Source organism: Eriocheir sinensis, chromosome 20 (genome assembly GCF_024679095.1).
Source record: "Eriocheir sinensis breed Jianghai 21 chromosome 20, ASM2467909v1, whole genome shotgun sequence".
Classification (NCBI taxonomy): domain Eukaryota; kingdom Metazoa; phylum Arthropoda; class Malacostraca; order Decapoda; family Varunidae; genus Eriocheir; species Eriocheir sinensis.
The window spans coordinates 18,277,686-18,294,707 of NC_066528.1; the positions used below are offsets into that span (position 1 = coordinate 18,277,686).

Here is a 17,022-nt window from a genome sequence, read left to right on the forward strand (position 1 = left end):
TTGTAAAACGGTACAGCTAGGTTACCACAGTTTACCTTCCCCAAATTCTCACCCCAGTCCTTTAAAATATTGATGTTATATGGATTAGACAGTCTGGCAGTATCTTGATCATGGGCCACAGTGAAACAGGAAAAGGTTGGTGACAGGGCAAGATTGTGGTATTGTAGTATTGTAAAATGGTACAGCTAGGTTACCACAGTTTATCTTCCCCAAAGTCTCGCCCCAGTCCTTTAAAATATTGACGTTATATGGACTAGACAGCCTGGCAGTATCTAGATCATGGGCTACAGTAAAACAAGGCAAGATTGTGGTATTGTAGTATTGTAAAACGGTACAGCTAGGTTACCACAGTTTACCTTCAACAAATTCTCGCCCCAGTGCTTTAAAATATTGATGTTATATGGATTAGACAGCCTGGCAGTATCTAGATCATGGGCTACAGTAAAACAGGAAAAGGTTGGTGACAGGGCAAGATTGTGGTATTGTAGTATTGTAAAACGGTATAGCTAGGTTACCACAGTTTATCTTCCCCAAATTCTCGCCCCAGTCCTTTAAAATATTGACGTTATATGGATTAGACAGCCTGGCAGCATCTTGATCATGGGCTATAGTGAAACAGGAAAAGGTTGGTGACAGGGCAAGATTGTGGTATTGTAGTATTGTAAAACGGTACAGCTGGGTTACCACAGTTTATCTTCCCCAAATTCTCGCCCCAGTCCTTTAAAATATTGATGTTATATGGATTAGACAGCCTGGCAGTATCTAGATCATGGGTCACAATGTTCCCTTCTCCTATAATTCCTTCCCCCTCCTGTCTCTCTCCGGCATATGACCACAGATGTTGCGCCGACTAAACGAAACTTTCCAACTTTCCTCTAAAAAATTGACGTTATATGGATTAGACAGCCTGGCAGTATCGAGATCATGGGTCACACTGTTCCCTTCTCCTATAATTCCTTCCCCCTCCTGTCTCTCTCCGGCATATGACCACAGATGTTGCGCCGACTAAACGAAACTTTCCAACTTTCCTCTAAAAAATTGACGTTATATGGATTAGACAGCCTGGCAGTATCGAGATCATGGGTCACACTGTTCCCTTCTCCTATAATTCCTTCCCCCTGCTGTCTCTCTCCGGCATATGACCACAGATGTTGCGCCGACTAAACGAAACTTTCCAACTTTCCTCTAAAAAACTGACGTTATATGGATTAGACAGCCTGGTAAATCATGGGCTACCGTAAAACAGGAAAAAATGGGCGTGTCAGGAGCAATAGAGGAGGAGGAAAAGGAGGAGGAGTCGGTGAGAACAGGGCAGGACTGTTTTAGGTATTGGCCTCTTGCAGTTTCCCTGTTCCTATGTTCTTATCGTCACGTTCTCCAAGCACAAGCCAACCTTGCTCATTTAGGAGGCAATGCGGGGTGGCACTTATAAATAAAGCTGCTCCCTCCACGCGACCCCCTACCTAAGCCCTCCTCTTCCTCCTCCTTATTCCCCAACCCTCTCCTCATTCCTTCTCGTCCCCTCTCCCTCACCTCTATCCCCATTCTTCCTTCCTCTCTTCCCCATGCCTCCTCCTCCTCCTATTTCCCTTCCCCTTCCTCAGTCCTCCTCCTCCCCTCTCCCTCACCTCTATCCCCATTCCTCCTTCCTCTCTTCCCCATGCCTCCTCCTCCTCCTATTTCCCTTCCTCAGTCCTCCTCCTCCCCTCTCCCTCTTCCTATATTTTTCCCCTCCCCTCCATTCCCCATTTCTCCTTCCTCTTTCTTCCCCATGCCTCCTCCTCCTCCTCCCCTTCCCCTCCATTCCCCATTCATCCTCCTCCCTTTTTCTTCCTCTACCCCCTTCCCTTCCCTATTCCTCCTCCTCTACCTCTCCTTCCCCCCATCAGTATTCCTTCCCCATCCCCTTCCCCACCCTCTCCCTACCTACCTAATCTTCCCCTACCCCCTTCCCTTCCTCACTCCTCCCCCTACCCCCTTCCCTTCCCTATTCATTCTCCTCTCCCTCTTCTTCCCCCTATTAGTATTCCTTCCCCACCCTCTCCCTACCTACCTGATCTTCCCCTACCCCCTTCCCTTCCTCCATCACTCCTCCCCCCTTCCCTTCCTCCCTCCTCTCTCCTCCCCCTCATCTCTGGCCTCGCAACCAACTACGTGTCACGGATAAAGAGTCCAATAAAGTACTTTTTCCTAACTTAAACCCCGACTAGTTATGGTATTCCGAGGCCTTGGTTAACTGGGGTGCTTTTCCCGTCATTGTGGTGAGGGGGAAATGTAGATGGGTGGGCTAAATCGCTTGTTATAACCGGCCATTGGAGTTTGTGAAGAGGAGAGGCAACCGTCTCCCAACACGCGTCACACCATACTGAGACCTCGATACATTGAACACCTCAGTTATCTCCTGTTCGTGACGTGATATCGTGTCCATTTCTCTGGCTTAGTGTATTTCTCGTCTTGTAATCGCCGTTTTGAGGGGTTGGATATCCGTATCGAGTGTGGATTAGTGAGGGCTGGATGGTTATAAGCGGTGGCTGAGCCCTTTCCCGCCACCAGCAGAGGATGGGGGTTTAACGATGCCGAGTATGGCCGGGGAGCTCAACTTCATATTTTCTCCTCTAGCCTCAGTCAGAGTTGTCTCCACGCCTTGATACTACCACGGCTGTTTGCTTAGTGCCTTAACCCTCGTGTGGACTGGTCGTTGAGGTCCCATAGTGCTGTGAATTGAAGTTAGGTGTGTTGTGAGGACACGGGAAGCAAGGAAACGGTGTCTTAAGGTGGAAAATCCGTTATAATTATAATTAGTGTTTTCTGGGCTGTTTTTGAGGGCTGGTGTGTTTCGTAGAGGGTGTGGGTGTGACTACGGTTCAATAGATGGTGAATGGTTAGCCAGTCATGCAAGGTGGGACTGGGAACGTCTCATTGACCACCAAGGAAGACTGTGTGTGGTAAGGCCTTTTCTGTGTGTGTGTGTGTGTGTGTGTGGCTTAAGAACTGTTTCAATAGTATAGATTCAGCATGACAGCTTCGTAGTTTTCTCCTTACAGGTTTACTAAGGGTTAAAATCACGATAATAGGTTGGGTTATGTAGGTTGGGTAACGTTTTGGGGTTATAGGAAAGGGATGGGAGGATTGGGTTTGATTTCTCATTATCCTGCATCCCAGCATCGTAGTTTTTCCCTTATGATTGGGTGTACTAAGGGTTAAAATCACGATAATAGTTTGGGGTTATGTACCGTAGGTTGGGTTGCGTTTTGGGGTTATAGGAAAGGGATGGAAGGGTTGGGTTAAGTTTATCATTATCTTACATCCCAGCATTGTAGTTTTTCCCTTATGATTGGGTGTACTAAGGGTTAAAATCACGATAATAGGTTGGGTTATGTAGGTTGGGTAACGTTTTGGGGTTATAGGAAAGGGATGGAAGGGTTGGGTTAAGTTTATCATTATCCTGCATCCCAGCATTGTAGTTTTTCCCTTATGATTGGGTGTACTAAGGGTTAAAATCACGATAATAGGTTGGGTTATGTAGGTTGGGTAACGTTTTGGGGTTATAGGAAAGGGATGGAAGGGTTGGGTTAAGTTTATCATTATCTTACATCCCAGCATCGTAGTTTTTCCCTTATGATTGGGTGTACTAAGAGTTAAAATCACGATAATAGGTTGGGGTTATGTAGGTTGGGTAACGTTTTGGGGTTATGGGAATGGGATGAGCGGGTTGGCTTTACAATTTCTTAATCATTATTCTGTATTATAGTTTTCCTGTGGTAAAGTAAGGTTAGGTTAGGTGTGGCAAAATAAGGTAAGGTTAGGTGTGGTAAAGTTAGTTTAGGTTAGGTGTGGCAATGTAAGGTTAGGTTAGGTGTGGCAAAGTAAGGTTAGGCTAGGTGTGGCAAAATAAGGTTAGGTTAGGTGTGGCAAAATAAGGTAAGGTTAGGTGTGGTAAAGTAAGTTTAGGTTAGGTGTGGCAAGGTAAGGTAAGGTTAGTTGTGGCAATGTAAGGTCAGGTTAGGTGTGGCAAGGTAAGGTTAGGTTAGGTGTGGAAAAATAAGGTTAGGTTAGGTGTGGAAAAATAAGGTAAGGTTAGGTGTGGTAAAGTAAGTTTAGGTTAGGTGTGGCAAAATAAGGTAAGGTTAGGTGTGGTAAAGTAAAGTCAGGTCAGGTGTGAAAATGTAAGGTTAGGTTAGTTGTGGCAATGTAAGGTAAGGTTAGGTTAGTTGTGGCAATGTAAGGTAAGGTTAGGTTAGTTGTGGCAATGTAAGGTAAGGTTAGGCTAGGGGGGGCAAAGTACGGTAAGGTAAGGTTAGGGTGGAAACGGGACCACTACTTGAGTTTCCACGTGGTGAGAATTAAGATTAGAGGTTGGAGAGAAGTGGAGATGTAAAAGTCAGGGGTCCCAGGGTCAGGTCATTGAGGTCAGACACGTGATAATATGTTGAGCACTTCCTATCGCTTCAGGTGTCTCTGGAGCTGTGTTGCCGTTTATACATTTACTTCCTCTTAAATTTGTAATATTTTTTTATAGAGGAGGTAAATACGTCGGTTAAACATTTTGGCGATAGTTTATGCCCCTAACTTTACCTTAACCACAGAATTTCCCGTTATTGTGTGCCATGTGATGTGGTAAGGGCCCATCTAAGTCTCCCCTTTAAGACTTTCCTAAGGCCACATAGAACATTAACCGAATTTTTCATGGGTGTTTTTTTTCTCGTTCAAGATGCAGAAGCCGTGTAAAACTATCACTAGCATCACAAAACAGTCTATGGAAATCCCAGTAACTTATATGAGAGGCTTCAAATTGGGGAACTGAGGCGCTGATATGTTAGAAAAAAATATGGGCTCTTATAAACCGCATACGTCTATTATATATATAGCAAGTTAGGATGAGAGGATGAAGGGTCAACTGTTGGTCTTTCCTCAACGTGTTATCAGGGGAAAAGTCCAAAGAAGAGAGACAGATAAGCCGGCAGCACGTAACTTTGATAATTACACAATATATACGAATTTAGACGCTGAGGTTTTGCTGTAATGATACCGTAGGAATATAATAGGACACACACCTCAAATGATACATATTCCCTTTATTATAATTTGTTTTATAAGAAAGAAAGGGGTAGTAACCTCTTATATAGCTGCCATTATGTATTCCTGCTGTACTCTCTCTCTCTCTCTCTCTCTCTCTCTCTCTCTCTCTCTCTCTCTCTCTCTCTCTCTGTAGGACACAAATTTTCCCTATCTGAACCTTCCCTTCTCAACTTATTTATTCCCTTGGACATTATCTTATTTATTTCTAACCAATGATAAAAAAAATTCTCTCTCTCTCTCTCTCTCTCTCTGTAGGACACTAATTTTCCTATCAGAACCTTCCCTCTCTCTCTCTCTCTCTCTCTCTCTCTCTCTCTCTCTCTCTCTCTCTCTCTCTCTCTCTCTCTCTCTCATCCACGTGTCGCATAGCAATGAATGGTGGCGGGGAGGAGGAGGGGAGGGGAGGAGACGTGTATGTAATAATCATAGCGGCTGGTCAAACCGGTCTTGGGTCAGCCACAAACTCTTCCCCATGTGCTTGGCGTGAGGGCGAGAGAGAGGATCGGGTGGGCAGAATCAAGACAGGTGTAGGACATGTAAATTTTTTGTCCTCTTGGGATAATATGACCGGGTTTCAACGGGGACAAAATGAGACTACTTCAGGGACCTTGCCGCCCCCTATAACCCTTCAAGCAGACGGTTTTCTCCCCCCCATGAGGGTAACACAATAGCGGAAGTGACGTCATTTCCCTCCTGAGCTTCCATAACGAAGACAGATTATCCAAAATGGGCGTTGTGTCGATGCGGGCGGCTTGTCTGTCTCAGTTCCCTCACCAAGAGAAGTTAGGGTTGAAGATAGAGGGGGCCATACACATTTGTCTAGGCTTTCATAGGAGTTGTGGGCCTCCTCATGGGTAGTTTTGTGACCCTGGTGGTAGTTTAACAAAGCTGTACCGTGAACATAAAAAGAAAAAAAAACATGAAAACCCGATTAATCTTCTTTGCGAACTTAGGAAATTATTGATGTTATAGGAAGCGAACATCATGGATTAGTTAACAGACGATGGTAGGAGATGTGATGTTTATGAAATTATTGATGTTATAGGAAGCGAACATCATGGAATAGTTAACAGACGATGGTAGGAGATATGATGTTTATGAAATTATTGATGTTATAGGAAGCGAACATCATGGATTAGTTAACATGATGGTAGGAGATATGATGTTTATGAAATTATTGATGTTATAGGAAGGGAACATCATGGATTAGTTAACAGACGATGGTAGGAGATATGATGTTTATGAAATTATTGATGTTATAGGGAGCGAACATCATGGAATAGTTAACAGATGATGGTAGGAGATATGATATTTATAAGTTATTAGGAGTAGGCCTATATAGTGGCGAACGAAAAAGTATTACTACGGGTACTGATGGTATACTATATAAGGGCAGAATTTTTTTTTTTTTTTTTTTTTTTGTGTGTGTGTGTGTGTGTGTGTGTGTGTGTGTGTGTGTGTGTCATGATGTCTGTCCTTGTGTTGAGGTACCAGTACTTCCGTCAGCATGTTGTTGTTGATGTAAAATCCCCCCCATTGCTCCTCCTCCGCTGATAAGATAAGCGATGTTGAAGTTTGTATTGGAGGAGAGAAAAAATACTCTTGTTGCCTGCCTGAAAGCACGTTGGGAGATAATAACATTCGATGGCATGAGTCACTGGTCTTCAGAGTTTTACAGCAACTGCGTTTTATGTGAAGTATTACCCCCACGAGTCATTACGAAAACTTGATGGTATAGAATATAATAACGGTTTGCCTCCCGCAGTATAATGTTGAGCCAGTGAGCTGTTTAATGTCACCTTGATGAAGAATACTTAACCTCTTTTGGTGGCTATTCACTCGTGGAAGTCCGCATTCAGTCATGTAATATACGAGTACAGTGAACGTAGGGGACATTACCTCTATTATTTCACTACTACTATTACTTCTGCTGTTTCTATTCGTCCTCGTCCTCTTCCTCATCTCCCTCCTCCTCCTCATACTTCTACTGCAACTAGCCTATCTTTATTCCTAGCTATTCTTTCCTGTGTCATTGTTTTCTGGTGGCTTGTTTCTCTTGAGTGCCCTGTGAAGCGTGATAATGTATTCATGAGTAAGTTCAGCACCCAGCCCGGCTTAGGTTAGGTTAGGTTAGTACTTCATAGGTATACTTTTTGCCGGGAGATCCACGGAATTATTAGAAGAGGATTACGTGGTTAATTTGTGAGGTATGACCCATTGAGGAGAGTGAGGGAAAGAAAAGGAAGAAAAAATATAATAAGGGAAACATTTTAGTAATATTATGCAGCTGGGTCCCTGACTGGTGGCCGTGTTGGCTGTGTAATCATGTTTGGAGCCCGGCACGAGACACTTTGGCAGGTGATAGCGCTGGGGGAGCCAAGATTGCTGACGGAGGACGAAACTTGCAGACGATCATGTTAAGAAGTAAACGTAGAGAGAAACCCCAAGTCGGTATTATAAGACAGTTTCGCCTCTCACATCAGCTATTTCTAAAGGTCAAAGAGGGGGTTAGTCGGGTTCTAATGAGTGTTTCTTCAGGTTCACGGTACAGAGGAAGGGTCAAACTACCACCAGGGTCATAAAACTATCCCCGGAGATGCCCACAACTCCTATGAAAGCCTTGTCAATTTTGTGTTCTTGGGCGGCGAAATGTCTTGTAATTCGACCCTAGGACGCTTTATGAAGACAACCTAGGGGGCTTAAATGATACCTCCATATATTGTGTTGATAAAACTGGTTAAAGTTTAAATTTCTAGCATTTCTTTTATATCGCGTACAAATCATGTTAGGCTATATATTTTTTTTACAGTAAAGGAAGCAGCTCAAGGGTAAAAGAAAAGTAATAATGAGAATTAAAAAAAGCCCGCTCAACACTGCCCGTATAAAAATGAGTTCAGAAGAGTGGCCAAAAGATAAATCAATATAAATGTAGTTATGCTTACCTTCTCTAGACACGAGTTTTGAGTCCTTGTGTGACTGAGATGAGCACTGAGGCCACACGCAGCTATAACAATTTTACTTTACCATTAGAAAAGTGCGTACAAATTGGCGAGCATTCCCTTATTTCCTTGGCTCTTCGTGGTCCTCTCCTTCCCCCTCTCTTCCTTCTCCATTGTTGTAACGCTACAGTAACCACCCTCGCAATAATTACACAACTTCTGGGGCACATAAGGTATTGGCGTCATTAGCTCCAGTTCACAGGGCAGTATGATCCCTCCCTTCAGCCCCGGAGAGATAATACTATATAATGTGACATAAGATGGACACAACCACCACTCCATCAAAGAAAGAGACCCACCCTCCCTCCCTCTCCCCCATTCATTCAAGGCTTGTATTATCTCGTGCTGAGGTTTATTCAAGTGACGTATGACCACGCCTAAATCCCCTCTCATCTTCTAGGTTTATTTTGTGTACCCATTTCGTAGCGTGAATTTTATAGTCATCTTCGCGTCCAAGATTAAAAAGAAGGAAGAGAAAGAAAGGACAGGAGAGGAGACGGAGAAAAGAGGAGAAGAAAGGGAAAAGGAGGATGAGGAGGAAGTGGAAATTGGAGAAAACATCAGAACACGAGGGAAGCTGTGGAGAGGTGTCAGGCCGTCTTTTGTTCATCTTTTGTTCGTTACCGTGTCTGCCACTGAGCACGTGACGCCACAGCCCAACATTAATCCCTTGCCGTGTTGAGTCAGCCATGTGGACAACCCAAGCGTGAAGGGAGGCTTGTGTGTGTGTGTGTGTGTGTCGGGTTTTCGGGTTGTTCGTGTCGGTATTGTAATTCCCCGCCCCGCTGAACGCCGGACTGTGTGGCACTCAACCATATCTTTAATATATCCTTGGCCGCTACGGATGGCTGGGAACACCACTCCAGACTATCTATACATGCAAGAGTTTAGACACGACGTTGTATGAAATGCTTATTGGAAAGTCCTCGTCGTGGGAGAGAAGGAAGGGAGACTGCGTTGATAGAGGCAAGCTAAAATGTTTCAACCTCCCAGCTCACCTGAAAAGACGGAAAGCTAATATAATTATCATTTTTGGACGACTGTGAGGTTATCTTCAGTTTTCAGTCCCATCCAAAGAAAGAGTTTAACCCGGTAGCTGCGGGGATAATGTTCCTTTAGGGCCCTTCCCTCTAAGCGAGAAAAATAAGAAAAAAATCATCACTCCCGCAAACCAATTCATAATATATATCAACGCATACGTGATCAGTTTATGCATCATCTATTTTGGGGGGTTTATGTCTTGGCGAAAATTTGTCCCGTTGCTGGTACATGGTAAAGCCTGGTACATGGTTAAGCTGTAGGTAGGAGGGAATACAGGTGGAGGGAGGTGGCTTGCATTAATTACAGATTGCCAAACATTGTCACACCAATATTATAACAGTAAATCATTATGTGACATTCAGCGGACCCTTACCTATCTGACACTCGAATGACTGACAGACTTGGGTAAAACTAGGGTAACCAGTTTAAGGTTTATGGCAGTTTGTGGGAAAAACTCTTGTCATTGAAGATTCATGTTGAGATGCAAAGGGACAGAGGTGGGTGTGACTCATCCCTTGTAGTGAATAGTCTGGGGAGTTGAGGTGTCGATGAACTGTTGGATGACCTTGACGTTAGGTTATATTGGTTCTGTCAGGTGTATTTGTGGCATGTGTGGTATTAAAATCCTCTCACACACACACACACACACACACACACACAGGCTAGGGTGTAGTGTCTTGGCCAGGGTGACGGACAGGCAGACGAGTGGTGTGTCGGTGCTGGCAGGCGAGCGGTGAGCAGCATTCAGTTCCACATTCTTTGCCTCGGAGTCACGGATGGTGTGTGGTTATTACGTCATCGAGGGCGGCTTGGCGGGAGCTCTCTGGGTCACGGGACGGGACTTGGCGGGGCAGTGCTCGTCACCCACCCACCCTCACATGATGATTTTGATGGATTATGGGTCGTATTTTAAAACATTTCGTCGCCCAAGTTCACATATTTGACATGGCTTTCGTATGAGCTGTAGGCCTTTCCAGGGGTTGTTTTATGACTCTGGTGGTAGTTTGACCCTTCTGTGCCATGAACCTTAAAAACACTCATGAAAATCCGATCGATCCCTTCTTTGACCTTTAGAAATAGTTGATGTGAGAAGCGATGGTGTCTTAAAATACAGCCCTTAGCCTCTCGCATTCACCTATTGAGGAACACTTGTCTTTTCCATATTGTAGTGTTGATGCAATCCATTCGCTCCCACTGGTGGTTGATTTTGATGGACTATGGGTTCTCGCATTTGGTTATTGTGGTATTCTTTTCTTCTTTGCATAGTGTAGCGTTGGTTAGTGAAGGATTCCTGCATGTCACCCCCGCCTGAGCCACCGAATGGGTCCATAGTCTCAAACATTTGATAGGCTTTCGTAGAGGTCGTGCTAGTATTTCCATGGGTAGTTTAGCTTGGTGATAGTTTGACAAGGCTTCTACACCTTGAATGCGAAAAACAATCATGAGAACTCGGCTTTACTCCTTTGTGACCTCTGGAAATGGTTGTTGTGAGGGGCTGAAAGCGTCGAGAACATGGGCCCCGGGCGAGGCTCACCGCCGCGGGGCCGCCCAATTCCGTGCACGTGAATTATAGATGGTAGCCTGGCAGGTCTTGCGAGGCGGCGGGTGGTGGGGCGGCTAAGTTTAGACCTCTGTCCTGGCACTGGCAGCGGCGTGGCGGGTGGTGGTGGTGGTGGTTGTGGCTGTCCCTCCCTCCCCCACCAAGCATCACTACCTCCTGTTTGCAAGGCACACACACACACACACACACACACACAGAGAAATGGATAGATAGATTACTGTAGTTACTGCCCACAAAATGCAACACAACTCATTAACGAGGCCCTACACACACACACACACACACACACACACACACACACACACACACACACACACACACACACACACACATTAATGGATAAATAGATTACTGACCACAAAATCCAACACTTAACTCATTACGAGGCCCTACACACACTAAAAAAAAAAAAAAGATATATAGTTTACTGACCATAAAATACAACAAACACATAAGGCCTCCAAACAAACACACGCAGTTGTAATCATAAAGTCTCCCCCGTCAGACTGATTAGGTGCACAGATGCAGCATCCCACAGGACAGTTCAGTGTCTGCCTCTTGGCGCGCTGAGATGTGACGGTTACTGGTGACGTCATATTGGCGGTTGGAAGTGTGTTGGTTGCCGTGGGGTGACGACGCGAGCGTGGGCAAGGAGTCTCCATGGGCGTGGGTGACAACTAGGGCAGAGGGGGAGGGTTGTCATTCTTACGTGAGGGAGAGAGGAGAGGAGAGTGGAAATGCTGTTCTTGCCCTTGTTGTCCTCTGAGCATCTCATTTTTTTATTATTTTTTTTATTACAACAAAGGAGACAGCTCAAGGACACAAAAAAAGGAAACTGTAACAAAAAAATAAAAAGCCCGCTACTCGCTGCTCCTAAAAAGAATCAAAAGAGGTGGCTGAAAGAGGGGTCAGTTTCGGGAGGAGAGGTGTTCTGATACCCAGGAATCATCAAGAATCATCCTAATAAATAATTAACACTAAGAAATTTTTTAGGTCCATATTCTTAAACATATCGGGCTCACATTACGACTATTTCCCAAGGCCACAGAGAAGATTAACTGGGTTTTCATGGGTGATTTTCCCGTTTAAGATGCAGAAGACCATTCCTCCCCTGAAGTTTTTGTTTATTTTATTTTATTTTTTCAACGTGAAGGAAGAAGGAAGGGTTACTTAGGAAGATAGACAGAGGGAACAGGGAAGGGAGGAGGCAAAGGGCAGCTGTAATAGTGTAAGGTATATGGTTTCACTTATTTTATTTATTACCGTGAAGCAAGGAAATAAGAATGGTTATTTTAAGAAGGTAGACAGAGGGAACAGGGAAGGGAGGAGGCAAAGGGCAGCTGTAGTAGTGTAAGGTATATGGTTTCATTTATTTAAATTTATTATCGTGAAGCAAGGAAGTAAGAATGGTTATTTTAAGAAGGTAGACAGAGGACAGGGGAGGGAGGAGGCAAAGAGCGGCTGTTGTAGTGTGTGATGAATGGTTTAATTTATTTTATGCATTATCGTAAAGCAAGAAAAAAGGTTACTTAGGAAGGTAGACAGAGGGGATATTACAGGAACATTTTGTGGCGGCGGCAACTCCTTTATCATGAAACGACAGTTATACTTGATGAGATTAGTGTTGTCTTCGTTGATAAGATTCACGTTTGAAGTCGATAAGTTTGTCATTGATTAATTATTATTATTATTATTATTGTTGTATTGTTGAGTTTGGTTGACATTGAACGTAGATTTTTATTTATATATGTTCTTACTTTTATTTTATTTATCATATACTTGAGTTGAAATTACGCTTTATTTGGCATGAGTATCAGCCTAATAAATAAAACTAAGAAAACTTTAGGTCCATATTATTAAACGCATCGAGCTTCCATTACAACTGTTTCCCAAGGCCACAGAGAAGGTAACCCGTTTTTCATGGGTGACTTTCCCATTCAAGATGCAGAAGTCGTGTAAAACTATCACTAAAATCACAAAAGTCCATGAAAACCCCAGCAACTTCTACGAGAGGCTTTTCAAACGTGCTAAATTGCCGATACACTTGGAGGAATACTTTAGCTTATAGTGAAGGAAATTTTACAGCACAAGGAACTGCACCGAATGACAAGGAGAGATTACTAGGTTGGCATCTATAAGCTACGTGTGTCCGGGAGGTGTTAGCAATGATATATTATGAAGTGACGTATTAATGGCGGTGATGGATGGAGATTGAGGGTTGACAAGCAGGCTTTCAACACGGTGAGGGATTAAGGAACTTTTTTAGATAGTTCTGGGAAGGCATAGAATGAGTGATCCTATTTAACTTCGTGATATCCTTGAATATTTAGAATTATTCAAGGCAGTGTGTGTGTGTGTGTGTGTGTGTGTGTGTGTGTGTGTGTGCAGTGACATGGTGTGATATATATACTGTTCACTTTCGTCCTGTACATAAGCCCCACCCAAACGCCAGCTCAGCAACAGCATCAACCAATCACGTGCAGCCAGAGTTAAAGAGTGGGCGTGGCTTTCTTGTGAACTGGCCAATGATATTACAGATAAAGGAGAAAGGGGAGGGGCTTATTTATTATGTCGGTGGAAGCAGTACATCTACCTGTGTAAGAGCGAAAGGTGACCATTGATTGCACGTACTCTTTTGGTTCAGGTAGATTTAAATGGTGGAACAAGACAGAAAGAAACTTGAATGGTGAAAAATAGTACCGTGAGGAAAACATTTACGTAGAAAAGTGAATACTACATAGACTAAGAAAGACATAAACTTGCATATTACGTGATAAAGAGGACCAGAGTGCATTGAAAAGGAATACATTGCAAATACAGACAACACGTGCAAGAATAAAGGAGTGTGAGGGTATAAAAGACGGTTATCATAGCTTAGTTGTACTGATGGCCGATGTAAAGAAGAATGGCTCGTAAGAAGAAAGCAGATACAACACTCCCCTTAGAGGCTGGGTAAGTAAAGTGATTGAGTTTATATTTGCTTGTCTGGTACACACATACACACACACACACACACCTCTATCTATCTATCTATCCATCCATCTCTATCTATCTATCTAAAAGTGTATAAAGTCCAATTGTTCATGAATATTCGTACTTAACACAAGTTCAGCTCTTTCTTATCTTTGCTAATGTTGAATGCACCTCAAGAATATTATTGTTGTTCGCCTAAGACAATCAGAATCATTATTGGTGAACAAGAAAGTTAGCAGGTGTTTGACATTTCTGCGAGTCACTTATGCAGCGTTTATTATTGTTATTATTATTATTTTTTGGTTAATCCGGAAGACCGTTAAGACCCCTAATTCCCCTTGCATCAACTATTTCCAAAGGGCGAAAAGGAGGTCAGTCAGATTCCAATATGAGTGTTTAAAGGTCAGCGGTACAGGAGAAGAGTCAAACTATCAGAAGGGTCGGGATCGGCTCTCCCCCTCCCACATCCTATTCTTCCTCCTCCTTCTTGCTCCCCTCTACTCACCTACACCCCCATCAGTACTTCCCTCTACTTCCTCTTTGAATAGATAGGTTGGTAGCACGATATATTGCGTCGTACTACAAGACATCGCCACCCAAGAACACATAACTGACAAGGCTTTCGTAGGAGTTGTGGGCATTTCCTGGAGTAGTTTTATGACCCTGGTGGTAGTGTGAGTCTTCTGTACCATGAACCTGAAGAAACAGTTATTAGAACCCTACTGACCCTCTCTTTGACCTTTAAAAATAGTTGATGTGAGAAGCGAGACTGTCGTATAATACCAACCATTGTCTCCTGGTTAACTTAGGCTGGAAATGCTCAAAACTCCTACGAAAGCCTTGTCAAATATGTGTTCTTGGGCGCTGAAATGTTAAAAAAAATATGACCCTCTGTCTTTACTGCTTTTGATGTTATCTCGTTTTATTGTACCCATTGGTGTTAGACAAGGCTCTGACGGGGTGATTCAAGGGACCAAGGGCTGTATTTTAAGACACCATCGCTTCTCACATCAACTATTTCTAAAGGTCGATGAGGGGATCAGTCTAGTTTTCATGAGTGTTTTTTAAGGTTCATGGCACAGAAGAAGGGTCAAACTACCACCAGGGTCATAAAACTACTCCTGGAAAGGCCTACAGCTCCTACGAAAGCCATGTCAAATATGTGAACTTGGGCGACGAAATGTTTTAAAATACGACCCTAAAGCCCGTATGTTTAAACGTATTGGGACCTCATATTGCCTGTTTGAAAAGCCTCCATTAGAAATATCTGGGATTTTCATGGACTGTTTTGTGATCCTAGTGGTGGTTATACACGAATTCTGCATCTTGAACGGGAAAAATGACCCATGAAAACCCGGTTGAATTTCTCTGATGTCTTGGAAAATAGTCTCAATGGGAGTCCGATACGTTTAAGAATATGGACCCAAAAGCGACGATGATGTCATGTAGAAGGGGAACATTTTAAAGAGGGATGCAGATTGTGAGGAAGAGGCGGAGGTGATGGAAACTACTCGACAACAATGGCAGGAAGTGTTGCCAGATACTCGAGAGAAGAGGTGGGTGGAGGTCTCTCTCTCTCTCTCTCTCTCTCTCTCTCTCTCTCTCTCTCTCTCTCTCTCTCTCTCTCTCTCTCTCTCTCTGCATCACAACAATCTATATACTTATAAGCATTACTACATTTCTACTACTGTTATTATTATTATTATTACTATTATTATTATTATTATTATTACAACATTATGGACGCGCCAGAATTCGAAAATTAGATACATTCAATACATATTACTTCTTTTTGTGGCAGATAAATAAATAGATAAACAATGATAGATAAATAGGTGAATGAATGAATGAATTATTGGTATACCGTAAGGGCATATCGACGAAAACTCATGCTGGATATAATGTCGTAATTCATATAGGTTAGAATAAGGTTAGGTTAGTTTAGGATCCATAGAAGTCAGTGTCAACATCAGGGTACACAATATGACAATCCTCGCAGCATCTCTCTTTTTCGTAATTCAAATTCTTGGCATCTGTGTTGGAATGTGGCCGCAGCGGAACACATAACGGGTCACGGATGGCATTTGTGTGTGTGTGTGTGTGTGTGTAATTCACCTCTCAGGGGCTACACGTGAAAGAAGATAAACCCAACTTATCTTCACCCGGGCGGGGAATCGAACCCCGGTCCTTCTGGTTGTGAGGCAGACGCTCTACCCATTGAGCTACCGTGTGTGTGTGTGAGTGTGTGTGTGTCCTTCCAGTTGTAGCCTCGGAAAAGGAATTGAATTATTGGTATTCAAAGACTCTTCTGCCTTTCACATCAGCTATATTCAAGGGCCGAAAAGGAGATCAGTCAGATTTTAATAGAGTGCTTTTTAGGCTCATGGTACAGAAGGAGGGTCACACTACCACCAGGGTCATAAAACTATCCATGGAAATGCCCCAAACTCCTACGAGAGAAAGCCTTGTCAATTATGTGTATTTGGGCGCCGAAATTAAGGGTCAAATTATAAGACATTTCGCCGCCCAAGAACCCATATTTGACAAGGCTTTCGTAGGAGTTGTGGGCATTTCCAGGGGTAGTTTTATGGCCCTGGTGGTAGTTTGGCCCTTCCTTTGTACGGTGAACCTGAAGAAACACTCATTAGAACCCGACTGGCCCCATCTTTGACCTTTAGAAATAGCTTGTGTGAGAAGCAAAAGTGTCTCAATACCGACCTAAGAATATGAGTCTGAATAAGTCATAAGCTCGTAATCGATGGTGTCGGTGAGCGTGACCTACAGATAGTGACGTCAGAGCTACCTAACGTTCGATATATCCCTTGACCGAGTAATGTACAGAATGACACCCGCTTCACTCCTTCCTCTCTCTCTCTCTCTCTCTCTCTCTCTCTCTCTCTCTCTCTCTCATTTTCTTCGTTTCCTTCTCTTTTATCTCCTTTTTTTCAATTTCTTTTCTCTCATTTTCTCTCTCTCTCTCTCTCTCTCTCTCTCTCTCTCTCTCTCTCTCTCTCTCTCTCTCACACACGAATCACTATACTCTATCACTATATTTAAACGTTGTTCCATCTATCCGTTCGTATATTAATCTATCTGTCTCTGCCACAAAGAAGTACCGTAATAGATATATATTGAATGTATTTTGATTGGATTACAGTTCCTCTATCTATCTATCTATCTATCTATCTACCATGTAACTACAGATTTTCAACGTTGCCAGATTATCGTACTCAGCCGATTATATTTCCCGACTTCCTACCCCCAAACTGTCATCTGGGCTCCAATAAGGAAACTAATTTATACTTACCGTTAAAAGAGTTAGATTCTGATGTTTCTTGGCAATAGTTAGGCGTCAGAAACAGGTAAATA

The 17,022-nt window shown here is 43.3% G+C and overlaps 1 protein-coding gene and 1 long non-coding RNA gene across 5 annotated transcripts in view; both read left to right on the top strand.

Moving 5' to 3' along the window:
- LOC127001311 (uncharacterized) overlaps positions 1 to 17,022 on the top strand; it is a 66,007-nt gene that overhangs the window by 22,695 nt on the left and 26,290 nt on the right. The window lies entirely within an intron of this gene.
- On the top strand, positions 2,952 to 5,324 carry LOC127001317 (uncharacterized). 4 transcript variants are annotated; one of them, XR_007755012.1, is made up of 3 exons: positions 2,952 to 3,776; positions 3,827 to 3,976; positions 4,237 to 5,324. It is a non-coding gene; the product is annotated as an uncharacterized LOC127001317 (long non-coding RNA). The 4 variants fall into 4 exon arrangements; XR_007755013.1 differs by lacking the exon at positions 4,237 to 5,324 and adding an exon at positions 4,122 to 4,226 and having other exon boundaries at positions 3,827 to 3,971; XR_007755014.1 differs by lacking the exon at positions 4,237 to 5,324 and adding an exon at positions 4,022 to 4,211 and having other exon boundaries at positions 3,827 to 3,896.